Genomic DNA, 13,303 nt, shown 5'->3' with positions numbered 1-13,303 from the left:
GACGTCCTGGGCGGACCTTGGGCGGACCTGCCTGCGCGTTCCGAGTCGTGAGTGCCTGCACTGTTTTATTCTCTTTTCATTCTTTTTAATCAAGTGCTCTCATCCAGCAGCCTATGGAAGTCAAGATGAGTACTCTGAAAATCCAAAATATTCCTCTCCTTAAGTTCCCTACTTGGTCCTTGAGACAGAATCTCTTTTTAGAAACAGAGAGGAGCCAATTCTAATTGACTTAGAATTCCTCAACTGCAGATCGCCATGGGAGATTCGAGTGTGGGAAGTGAAGCTGAGGTATCTGGGCGCCGTTACCCAAAGGTGCAGCCGCGAGAGTCTACCCAAGGCAGGCCGCGGCGCGTGCACGGGGCGAGGCGTGCAGCGCATCTAGCCGGCCGCTGGGAAGGGCAGGCCTGCCTGGCTGCCTCACGCTGCCCTTTCCTGACAGCACCCGCCTTCAGCATCTTGTCCCCAGCTCAAGTCCCCAGAAGGTGCTGGGAAGAGAGTTGGGTAAGCACATGGTCTCTAAGCCTAGGATCACCAGGATCACCATGGGAATTTCCAGAACATTCCTCAGGCCCAGGTGAAAAGAAGTCTACATGTGCTGTTGGCATTCACAAGTGGTGTTTCCTGTCGGCCTTGGCTGCTCAGCCACCACACAGTCCTGGGCTACCTCTGCCTGTCGCACTCCCCCAGCATGGAGTGGAAGGTGCTAGAAGATCTGTGGAAAGAGGCTGATGTGGCCTCCTGCCAGGTGATGACCAACCGGGCCGGGGGAGGGGGGGAGGGAGGCCCAGCCCAGTCCGAGCTCCCATGCGGACCCTGGGGACATGTTCAAATCCAGAGGCTGAAGCTCTAGTTACCGCTGGTTCCTCGGCCAGCGTCCAGGCTGGCCTGAAAGGTAGCTCACGCCAATGATCTTGGCACCCTCAGTGTCTGCATCAGGACTGCCGGATCCCTTTGGCGCTGGATTATCACATCACCCCTGGGCATCAGATGGCCTCGGTCCTCCTGGAGACTGTGGTGAGCACAGAGGCCCATCTTAGCCTGGCCCGGCCCGCAGACTTGCTGCTCACCGGGGAAGACACAGCCCGCTTTCCTGGGCACCCACAAAAGGGCCCTCATCTGACCTCCCTGAAGTGTGGCCAGATGAGCCTGGGTGTGTCCAGGGGGCTTGAGGTTTCTGTGTGACCGTCCGGGAACAGGGCTGCCGGAACCTCAGGATCCCGTGTCCCTCACGCAGCACCTTCCATGGCTCAGTGATGGGTGGGTTTCCCATCTGGGTCCTTGGCCAACAGATGTCCCGGAGCCCTGCCTGGTCTAAAGCCAGGGCTGGGCCATTAGACCCTGTGTCCCCAAAATAACTCCCCAGGCTCAAGCCTCTGATAGCAGCAGGGGTGGGGTGGCCAGGGGGACCATGAGCAGTGGAGGCATCTGGCCAGTCCTGTCAGCCAAACCCTGTGGTCTAGCTATGGCCCTCACCCCTGGTGCAGGGGTCTCTTCCTCTGCTCTCCTCTCTACACCTCCACCTGTCACATGAGGCCAGGCTCCTGGGCCAAGGCACGAGTAAAGCAGGGGCCTGCGGCCACCCGGCTCTCCTCAGTCCACGGGACCCTGGGGTTCCCTCAGCAGCTTGTCCTTGCCGTGAAGTGAATAAAGGTGACGCTGTAAAGAGCACAGAACCCGTTCCGGTTCAGGAGGCTGGGCGGAGCACACACGTTTGCCTTCTCAGCCTCCTGGGTCTGAGGAAGGCAGCCCCTGGAGACCTGAACGGGAGGCCCCAGCAAGGGCATGGGGTGGGGGAGGGGAGAGCAGCCCTTTCTGCAATCCGGGGGTGGGGGGGCTCAGAGTCACACTGCCAGGGTGGGAGTGGAGGGAGGGGTCCCAGCAGCCCAGAGGCCTTGGGAATCAGAGGCCGCGCCCCCAGAGGTGTCGCGACTGTGAGGCTGAACACGCGGGTCTGGGTAAGGATGGAAGAAGAGCCGGAGAGGCAGGTGGCTTGGCCGGTCATTCTGAGAAAGACTGGAGCACAGCATCCTCAGGCAGAAGGGCAGGGACAACAGGAAGTAAGGGCTGCTTTACCTGGAAAACACAGGAGCCTCAGCCCAGGGGGCCCCAGGACTGCCTGCGGGCCGAGGGGGGCTCATTCTGTAGGGCAGCTGACCAGCCCCAGAGAGGCCCCCAGGTAATGACACCAGGGATCCCAAGGAGCAAGTGCCCAGCCAGACCTCCCCAGAACGGAGCTCCCCAGTGCCCCACTCTGCAATGTGAGCGCAGCCACACGTCACCGGAAGGAGGGACAGGGCCAGCAGAGAAAGTTCCTAAAGTGAAGGGGGCCTGTCCACGCTGGAGCTGGTGTTCTCTGTCCCTGTTCCTTGGTCCCTGCTGGGACAGTGTAGTGGGCACAGTAAGGGCTTCCCTGAGTCCACAGCCATGGCCACCTGCCGGTCACTGCAGATCCTGCTGGAGTTGACCCACCTGAGTGCTTTTCTAAGCATTGGCAACAACCAAATTTATCTAATTGCTTCCGATTACAGAAAACTGGTAAGACAATGAAAACCTTCCGTCACCCCCTCCTGACCACGAACTTCTCAGTGTTTTCAGTTAATCTCTTCTGTACATATGTGTGTTTTTCTTCTAAGCCCAATACAAATCATCAAGAAACACTCAATTAGAAATATATCATTACTATTTTCCCAATACGCTTAAATATCCTTCCACAGTTTGATTTTTTAAAATGGTAGCATGTTAACTCACTATACAAATAATACACTTGTATTATTTGTATAATATACTTGTATATTATACTTCAAAAAATGGCCTAGGTAAAGGGGGCTTTGTGATGAACACTTGGAAAACATAAACAACAATAAAAATAAAAATAGGGTCACTTATACCTCCTTCCACCCAATGATCATGGCTAATATTTTGGTGTAAATAAATGTGTTGAAGACATGTAGTTTCTCAAAGATCATTCGCCACTGTACATACTGGTTTATAGCCTGCATTCAGGCCAATATACTGCAGACACTTCCTATGAAGCACAATTGTCTTCTAAAAATGCTTTTAACGGCTGCATATCTTCCACATCACAGATGTACACAATTTATGCAATGAAATCAATCCTCAAAATTCTCTTTTATATAGCATGTCATGATAAGCATTATTGAATAGATCTTTGGTTACATTTCTGAATATTTCTAATAGGATAAACTTACTAGAAAACAATTTTTTGGGGGTGTGTGTGGTTTTAGTTTCCTATGGTGACTTTAGCAAGTCACTGCGAAGTCAGGGGCTTCAAATGACAGTACCTTATGATGTCACAGTTCAGGAGTCAGATGCCCACAAGGGGCAGCAATCAAACTGTGGCCAGGCCCTGCTCCTCCTGGAAGTTCTAGGGGAACATCTCTTCCTTGCTTTTTCCTGGTCCTTGAGGCCACCTGCACTCCTTGGCTCATGGCCCCTTCTCCACCAACCAGCCATGGCCAGTCCAGTCTTCTCCTACCACGGCATCTAAAAAGGACCCTTCTACCTCCCTTCTCCACTCACAAGGCCCTCTGGGATTACCCGGAACCCTCCAGGATCATCCAGGTCAGTTGATTAGCAGCTTTAATTCTACCTGCCACTTCAAGTTCCTTCTGCTGAGTTTGTGACACATTCAGGGACCTGGAGATGGGTTTGTGGTCATCTTTGGGAGGCTGTGCTTCTGTCCACTGCAGGCCTGGGCATAAAAATGAAGGTTTAAGTAAAGATTGACTCCCCAAATGGTGGGGCCACCTACAGTTTCTCCTAGCAGGACGTGTGACCATCTGTTTCCTCCTCATGATAACCACATCGAATGTCACCATTCCCCAAAGCCACCAACACTTTGATTGCCTGAAGCATGGTACCTCACTCTTGGTTAATCTTTGCTTCTTGTTTACATGATATGTAGGTTTTTTTCCCCAAAGATTATTGATTACTGAGATTTCCCCATTGTGAATTGCTTGTTCATATCATGTGCTCATTTTTCGGTGGGGTTATGATCATATTTTTAAATTCAGTTTATAAAGGAGTTCTATTTATGTCAAAATTGCCAACTCTTTATTTAAGTCTATGGACAATATATTTTGTCCTGGCTCGAGGCTGACTCTTTTTCTTATATTGGATATTCAGAAACTTAAAACTTTTCTCAAATTCAGTATTTTTTTCTTATGGTTTCTTGGTTGGTTTTGTGGCTAATTATAGTTAATACGATAGTCTTACCCTTGTTACATAAATATTTGCCAGTGTTTTCTAGTTTCCACTTGCACAGTTAGCTCTTTGACCCACCTTGGAATTAATTTTAGTTGCCCAGTGAAGTCAAGTCCCCATGTGCCCTTCCTGGGGTTTTTCTGGAGGTGCGCTTAGAGCCCCTTGGTATTTTACTCTTTGGAGCGCAGGCGCTTGGTACAGAACTTCGCAGGTTTTTCTATTAAATCACAAAGGAAAAGCTTTGCTGCCAAGAGTTGGTTTTCATTTTATCACAGGCGTAGCTATTCTCCCAGCTTTGGGGGCTCAGAAGTGCCACCTGTGCCCTGGAAAGTGGGGCAGAGCCTTCCAGAAACCACTGAGGAGAAGGGGAGAATAAATGTCCTGATTCCAGCACTGGCACACTGCAGGCCACCGGGGGCCAGGCAGCTTTTTTGGAAGCCGCTCGTTGTTTATTTCCAGTTTATTCCCTAGTGGGGACAGCTCCTCTTCTCTGGGAGCCTGTGCTCAGTGTGGTCTTGGACGATGCTTCTGCTGGAACAAACGGTCTTCAGGCTGCACGGTGTGGTTCTCACGATGGCTCCCGTCTGCCTTCACCACGTCAACACCAGAAAGCTCAACAATGGGAGGTGGAAAGAGCCCACACCCTGCACCCGCGTGGAGAGGAACACCTCTCTCCACCAGGGCTGGGACCCCTGGTGGCTCTGTGCATCCCTGGACAAGAGCCTTTCCCAGTGGTCCAGACTCTCTCTTTCTCTCTCGTTCTTGTCCTTATTCATTCTGTGCATTTTTATCGACAGAGGGGTAAAACAGAGAGAAGGATGGCAAAGACCCCCACGTTGGGACTCAGGACAGCCTCAAAGGACAGAATAGACATCCAAAGAAACAAGAGAGACAATAACGCCCAGGGAATTCAAGCGGGATGCTGAGGCCAGACTCCTGGGCCTGGAGAGCCATTTCGGGTGGCAGGTCTGGGAAGGCGCCTTGCCCTCCGGAATCCGCTCCGCCCGGGTACAGTTTCTCCAGCAGCAGGCCTGCTGTCCCTTCTAGCCTGCTGGCCTAGCTGCCTCAGGACTCAGCGCAGGTGGTGAAGCCTGCAGGCGCCTCTGCAGGAGGCTCTCTGGGTCCCCTGGCCTCACTCAGCTCCCCTGGAGGGCGTGTGGCCTGGAAGTCGTCTCTCACAGTCACTTCCTGACGGACACGTGGTCTGTCCGCTCCCTAGGAGCAGAAGGTCCCCGAGGATAGGCACCGCATTCCTCTCGCCACGTATCTGTCAACAAGCATGACGTCTGGCTCGTGGTGTGTGCTCAGCAGATATTGACTGGACAGATGAACAACTGTCGTCACTGAAGAAGCAAGTGAGTCAAAAGCCCAAGGGGCCGGAGCCATCAGACCCAGTCCTTGGGTGTGTGAGTGGAGGCTGTATGGGATTGCTTCTAGAAGCGTCTACTCTCCGTGGGGGGCCCAGCCCAGGAGGGGGCTTGGGCAGCTAACTTGGTAGCAGGTGGCCTCGTTTCCTTGGGCGGTGCTGGGCGTTTGGGATTGCTGATTCCCTTGTCTCAGGTGCTCTGTTTCAGCAGCACAGGAAGGACTAGCACGCAGCCTCGTCCAGCACCTTGTCCTTTGCACACTGAGGGAGGGAGGAGGAAATGAGAACAGGCAGCAGTGAGAGAGTCAGAAGCAGAGAGGCTAGCAGGTGGAAATTCTGGAACTGAGGTAGCTCGCCTACTTCAGGAGATATTTTTTGGTGCAAAATAGAGTATTGATTGGATGATGTCAGCTCTGGTGAAATCAAACTGGATCGAGTAACCTGGTCCTGGACGCCATTTCTTGTTCACCGGTGGTTCCTGGGGATGGGGCACTTGATTACCTATATAGAATCAGAAAGGCTGAATTCAGGGTTTCAAGCATCCTCACAAGTATTTGACGAGGGCCACTGGTCAGTCTTCTTAGGTCCCTGAATGACCATTTGGATCTTTTTTCTTCCAGCACTCAAGTCGCCTGCTCTTTATCCCTGTGGGTTCTGAAAAGATGCTGAGGATTCCCAGCTGGCTCTTCTCCACGTGCACACCCGCCTGGCCACTGCAGCTGTGAGGACGGGCGAGGCTGGGCGCCACGTGCGCGTGACGGAAAGGCACAGTGGCTTACAGAGACACAGCCCCTCACGCCACGCATCCAGGCCGTGGACTCTGGGCCGTGCTGGGCCCCTTTTACTCTGCGATTCAGGTTGAGGAGGGGCCCTCTACCTGGGATGTCCTGGCTCCTGTGACAGAAGGAAAAGAGCCCCCTGGAGTCGCGCAGCGTCTCTTATGCTTGTGTCCGAGGGTGGCTGATGTCGGCCCTGATCAACTTGGATCCATGACAGCAGTGGCGCGTGGCCACTCGGAACCCAGCAGGGCAGGGGAGCCCGCCGTCCTGTCTCCCATTCCTTCAGCAGCAGAGCCCCGGGACTGAGACCCACCTGCGGTTCAGGTGAGGTCAGCGTGCTGGGGTGGCTGGATGGTCCCTGTCCTCTGCGTGCCGTCGTGTCTGCTTCTACTCTCCGAAGCCTCCACACTTGGCTGACCCTCACTTGTCACTCGGGGCTCCAGCACGTCCTCTCCCGGGTTGCAACACTCCCTCATTCTCCTTTCCTTCTCATTTGGGTCTTCCTTTCAATGTCGCCTCCTCTGAGAAGCCCTCCTGACCTTCGGACAGCCGGGTCCTCTGTCATTTAGCCAGATTCCTGTCAATTCTTTCCAGTCTTAGCACACGGTCACTGCCCATCTCTTTGGCTAGACTGAATATTCCCTAAGAAGGGGCAAGTGTCGCCCTGGTGGGCCTTATTCCCCTTGATCCAAGAACAAGGCTCCACACATTGAGCACAGTCAATATTGACTGAATGAACAAGTCACCCAAAACATCGTTCTTTATCACGGGATATAATTCTGCAAAATTAAAAAAAAAAATTTAAATCAAAAACAGAGGTGTGTCCTCCACCTTGATCGCCTCTGAAACTCGACTCCCCTGGCTTAGAAACCACATGGACCTCGCCACGTGGAAACACACCTGCGCTCACACCCGCTCCCGAGCGCGTTGCAGGCATTGCTTTTCTTTTATTGTGCGCAGAATTCCCCTGTGCCTTTCTTTTATGAATTGGGCCCTTCTGTTTTATAGCCAGTGCTATGGCACTTACTGCAAAGCCGTATTATGGCCAAAGACTTTTTTTTCTTTCCTTTTTACAGTCCTGAAACACAGGCCCCCGGAGATGCTCTTGAAGAGAGCAGCGGCCAGTAAAGCTGGCTCAGGCGTCAGCCAAGCACGGCTCACAAAAGTGCAGCAACTCACACCCTCACACATTGTTATCCTTCACCTTAACAAGCACACCCCAAAACAGCCCTCTGGTTTCTACGGCTTGTTAGGTCTATCATCTTTTTAATTAATAGTGTTTTTACGAAGCCGTCTGAATGGTGTCATTTCCATTATCAGAAACGCACTGCCATTAATGAATAATTTTCATTTCTGATCCCTAGTATCATGCTAGCTGGTCTCCTGTTTCCATGCCTTCGAATGATAGCATCGTTTTCTGCCCACGATCAAATTTAATTTGGACTCTGATTATATTATGCTGTTGCGACTGAAGTGTCAATTTTTGTCAGGCAATTAGGAGCTATAACCTGTGAAGTTAAGTTTGATAGGCATTGTAATTGGATTGTTACAGTAATAGCCTGGAACGTTCCTTTTCCTCCTGCTTCTTTGATTCTTGATGCATACTCTCATCGTGAGAACAAAGACATTTGGTTATTATACAACCTTAGGATGTTCGAGACAACAAGATTGCAAGCTGAAGTTTTTGCGGTGAGTGTACTTGGCTCTAACTTGAAATGTGGGATGTACAAAGTTTCAGGGACTTAAAAATGTCTGAACAAAGGGAAGGAATTGCAGAGAGCATCTGTAAGGAAAAGTTAACACGTCTCAGAAGTTAGCGTCAAGTTTGAGGTTAAGTCGCAAAGAAAGACGAACTGCGAAAAGCTTAGAAGCATCTCTCTTTTCCTCTCTGCCTGCCTCCCTTCCTCCCTCTCATGTCCCTCTTCACCTCCCTCTCTCCCACCCTCTCCCTCTCTCTCTCTTTCTCCCAGCACACATTCACTGAGCTCCGCTCACAAGAAAATAAGGGGCCAAGCTGTGCCGATCTTCAGGGAAGGGCATTCCAGGTACAGGGAACAGCAAGGACCAAGCCTGGAAGCAGGTGCTTGCAGAGTGGCTGCAGCAGACAGAGAAAAGGGTGGAGCAGCAGGGGACAATGACAGAGAGGCTAGGGACCGGATGCACCTGGTCTGAGAGGCTGTGTGGCTCATGGGGTGAGAAATGATGTCCCAGCTGCTGGAGGGAGCTGTCTGCAGGGCCAGGGCAGAGACAGCGTGGTAGAGCCTGCAGGCTGGGCTGCAGCAGGGATGGGGGCCGGAGGCAGGGCCCTGCAGAGGCTGTGGGTGAGGCTCACAGGGGAGAGCTGACTCCACGGCTTCTGCGGCAGAGCTGCCGGTTACTGGGACGAGATCTGCAGAGTGAGCCTTTGTTCTGTTTTATGTGTCTGCATTGTTTGGGGATCAGGATTCTGCTTTCTGCATATTAAGTTGGCGCCTCCTCATGTATCCAGGTGATGGTGTTGACGAGGTGGCTGGATTGAGGGATTGGAGGTGATCACAGAGGAAAGAGCAAAAAATGGGGAGGAGGAGGCGCCTAGGACCGTCCCGGGAGGCTCCAGTGCCCTGTGGCTGGGGAAGGACAGAAATGCTCACAATGGCATCTCTCCTCGGGACTCGTTTCTCAAGTTTGCAGCGTTGAGCGTGGCCCTTATTAAGAACTGCACTGTTGGCCTCTGTCTCGTTCCTGTCCCGTGTACTTCATGCCTAGCACGGAGCCACGCCCGGGGAAGATGCCCTATGAATAATAGGGTGACGTTCAGGCTGAGCAGAGTCTGACTTCCCAACACCATGTCAAGCAGGCCAAGGGCCTGGACAGGGCCCTCTGGGCCTGGGTTTCCCCAGCCAGTCTTCCCGCCCTGGTTTTCTTCCCCTGACTGGACCGCAGGCAAAGGGGCAGCGGGCAGCATCCAGACCCCAGCGACTTCCATTCTGGAACGTAACTCCTCAGGGTTTGGCTTCAGGCTCCTGACGCTGGAGGACTGAGGAGAAGTGGTGGAGAAGAGATGTCCAGGAAGCAGGCCGGGCTGCGAGGTGGGAAGTGTGGAGGTAGAGGCCGCCCACGCAGGCCCTGGCTGGGGGAGCAGGGGTGGCCTGCCATCGGCTGTGTGGACTCCGGGGCGCAGTGGGGGTGGGTTCGAGTCCTGTCTCCACCACACGCAGTCAAGGCGGCTTGCCCACTTCTCATCTGTGAAATGGAGACGTGGTGCCTCCTTACATCACGTGTGTGGTGGTGAGACGTTAGTGGTCTGCCCTGGTGCCAGTGCTGCTGCTCACCGTGGCTCCTGCTCAGGCAGGACCTAAAGGGAGGCAGTGCTGGCCTCTAGCCCAGCTTTAACCCCCCACCTCCCTCCCCAAAGACATGGCTCAGCTCTGTAGGGCCTGGGCCTACACCAACTGTGCAGGCTGAGTGAGAGAGCCCAGGCCTGCCCTCCAGGGACTCCCTGTGGCCATGCAGTGTCTATGGGAGTCAGTCATGAGCCTGAGCAAGGTGAAGTCATGGAGGACTTCCCAGAAGAGGCAACAGAGGTACATGATCTTGCCGTGAGAAAAGGGGTCTTAGCCTGCTCAGGCTGCTGTAACAAAAATACCATAGACCTGGTAGTTTACGGACAATAGGAATCTGTCGCTCACAGTTCTGAAGGCTGGGAAGTCCAAGGCCATGGTACCAGCAGATTCAGTGTCTAGGTGAGGATTGGTCTGGTTCATAGATGGTGGTTCTCATATGTCCTCAAATAACCCAAGGGGTCAACAAGCTCTTGTGGTCTCTTTTAAAAGGGCAGTAATCCCACTCCTGAGGGCTCCACCCCATGACTTGTCACCTCCCCAGGCCCTGCCTCTGAACACCTCGTGCTGGGGATCAGGTGTTCATCTGTTTCTTGGTGGTGGTGGGGGACATGGGATCGTAGCAGAAAGGAAGGCAGTTTGATTCAGGAGCCTAAGGGAGTCAGGGAGGGCCTGACAGGAATGAGCAAGGTCAAGAGAAGGCTGGCGTGGGTCTCCCACCCTCCCTTCTGCTGTCAATCACAGCCTTCAGGAAGCCCAGCCTGCACCTGGCTTCCTCCAACTTTTGAGCTAAGAATAGTTTTTATGAGGAACATTTGCAATTGATTTGCCGATAGGAAACACCATCAAATATTAAGTGTATCTCAAAAAAAAAAAAAAAAAAAAAAAAAAAAAGAATTCCACTCTCCTCGTGTAGGTCAGTGTGACAACAAAATCAGATTCATTATAGCTTTAATTTCACTTATAAAAACTTGAGAAAAAATAATTTCTCTCCTTTTTTTTTGTCTTTGTTCATTTTTTTGGTACTGAGGATTGAACCCAGGGGCACCTAACCACTGAGCCACATCCCCAGCCTATTTTATTTTTTATCTTGAGACAGGGTCTCAGTAAGATGATTAGGGTCTCCATGAGTGGTTGAGGTTGGCCTCAAATTGTGATCCTCCTGCCTCAGCCTCCCGAGCTGCTGGGATTCTCACCGTGCTGGGTTTCTCTCCTGTTTTATAAGTATTTTTAACTGTGTGATATCCTTGATTTTTGCTTGTTTTCCTACAAAGGCCAAACTGCTTTCTATATCTGGCCTTTTACGGAAAAAGTTGGCTGAACCCCTGGAGAAGAAATGGAGGAATGCCTACCCTGCGTGCTGAGGTCTGTGCCAGCACTTTCCGACGTACTTGTATCTTTTTACTCTTTTATCTCAACTTTGCAAATCTCACAGATGCCGAAATGAAGGGCTGGGAAGTTAAACGGCCTTCTAAAGTCACAGGGCGGGAGGTGGCAGAGGAGGGGCTGGAACGGCCCTTCTTGTTCTTGAGCCCACACTCTGTCCACGCCACCTGCCAGCTCCCCGGGGACCATGGCCGGGCCATTCCCAGACAGGTAGATGAGGAACGCCACTCTCCTCCCGGAGCAGCGGGGCTATGGAGATCTCCAAGCGGCCGCTCTGGGCCAAGTCCCCTGGACGCTTCTTGGGTCTCTTGATCTCCCTGGAGCTCGGGTGCTGCCAACGTAGCTCTCAGCACCACTGCGGGGGTCCCTGTAGAGACCCTTGTCAGAACAGAGTCCTGAGATTCCCTCCGCCCACCACAGACGTGCCTGAGGGCGGCGGAGGGTCCGAGGTGCCACCGTCAGGAGTCTCAGGCTGGCCATCGGGATGGGGGTGGCCTTGGCCTCTGCTGGTGTCCTGCTCCCCTGGCGGCTGCCCACCCTCAGCCTGGGGTGGAAGCGGCCCCCCTGGCTGAGACACGCTGGCCCCAACAGGACTGGGGATGCTGGTCCTGCGGTTTCCACAGTGGCACGTCCGAGCCAGAATAAATCTTAGAGAACTTAATGGAAAAGGAGAAAACGCTACGTTAAGGAAACAGATCCAGGAGGCTTGGCGCGCCTGGGACACACGTGTGACGCGGTGGTCATCCTTGTGAACTTTCCACCCCGCGTGGACCTCCAGTCGTCACAGCCGGGGGATCGATAGCTCATTAATGGGGAAGCTCAGGGGAGGACCCGCCAAGCAGGCCCTCGTGAAGTGCGGCCCTCTCTTCCGGGGTTTTCTTGACTGCAGGAAGAACTGTCGCCTGCTTGTTCTTACACAGGAGCCAGACCCTCCCGGGTGGGGGTCTGTCCCCAGGACACCGTCAGCTCTGCAAACCCACACCCTCGCCCTCCCTGACGAAAGGAGCCCTTCAGAAGTTTCCCATTTCTCTCTGATGTCAGGGACGCTTTAGCCAGCTGGGGGCAGAATTACATTCTGGAAATTACAGGGCATGAGGAAAAAAAATACAGAAGTCTTTCGGATTCTGATCTTCACTATTAATGCATTATAAAACAACTTTAAAAATCGTATCAGGAGAAGTGATGTTTGAAGCCACGTTATATTTTAAAAGTGTCAGGACACGGGCAAGTTTACATTTGACAAGCAATTTAAATATTTCAATATATTTTATATCTTTAAAAAAAATTGCCAGGATCAAAACCTAGATGGAACTCTTTCATTTGGTACCTGGGTAGGAAAACATTGAGTTACAAATCTTTTTGACAATGTGGATTCTGGGCGTTGTGTAACCATTTTTAATCTTCTGAAATATTTCATTGCCTGGGAAAGCAAATCAGGATCTGGTATTGTGTGCTTTTAAATTCATTTGTCTTAACACCCTTTCACTTTCTTCTTCTGCTTTGATGGTCTGATTACTTCTCTACATAAATACTAGCCTGAATTCATTCTGGGTATAAGCCTTATCTCTTTTCTCTGTGGTGATGTGGGACGCAGAGGGCTTTCTCCCCCTACGCTTTAAAATGAATTTAGTAGTGAATGGTGTCTCCCGGCTCAGAAAAGCCCATTTGTTTCTCCCTGTAATCAGAACAGCACAGACGATGGAGACCAGCGTTAGCTTATTTCAGGTTCAGAGGCGGCAAAGATTTATTGAGCACCTACTACGTGTTAGACACCTTGTTTGGAGAGAAGAGGCACACATCACTCTCTCTCATGGCTCACTGACTTCTGTGAGCTCATTTAACCGGGCTTATTGCCTGCAGTAGGGAAGATGACCTGGCCCCTGCACAGGGCAGCAGCTGGGGCTGACCTCTGGTCCTTTGAATCCAGCTCTTCCGTGCCCAGGACCTAGTGAGGCAGCAGTGAGTGGGCTGGGTGGGGAGCAGTCCCCCAGGCATTGTGAGGAGAGAGCTGGGGGCACTGTAGCATGGGCAGCTGGCGGGCAAGCAGTAGGTCCTATGCTTCTTGTTTCCTCCTGGGCTCCTCTCCAGCTTGCTGCTGGTGGTGGCAGAGGTGCGGAATGTGCTGACTCAGCTTCTGGGTCATTCTAGATTGCCAGGGAAACCTTCCTCTACGGACATTTCAACTCTTCCCAATTTTCTATTGCAAACCCTTTCCTTAACTGTTTTCT

This window comes from Sciurus vulgaris (assembly GCF_902686455.1).
Source record: "Sciurus vulgaris genome assembly, chromosome: 2".
In the NCBI taxonomy this organism is placed as follows: Eukaryota; Metazoa; Chordata; class Mammalia; order Rodentia; family Sciuridae; genus Sciurus; species Sciurus vulgaris.
The sequence above is the reverse complement of the archived record's forward strand: the minus strand, read 5'-3'. Positions refer to the sequence as shown.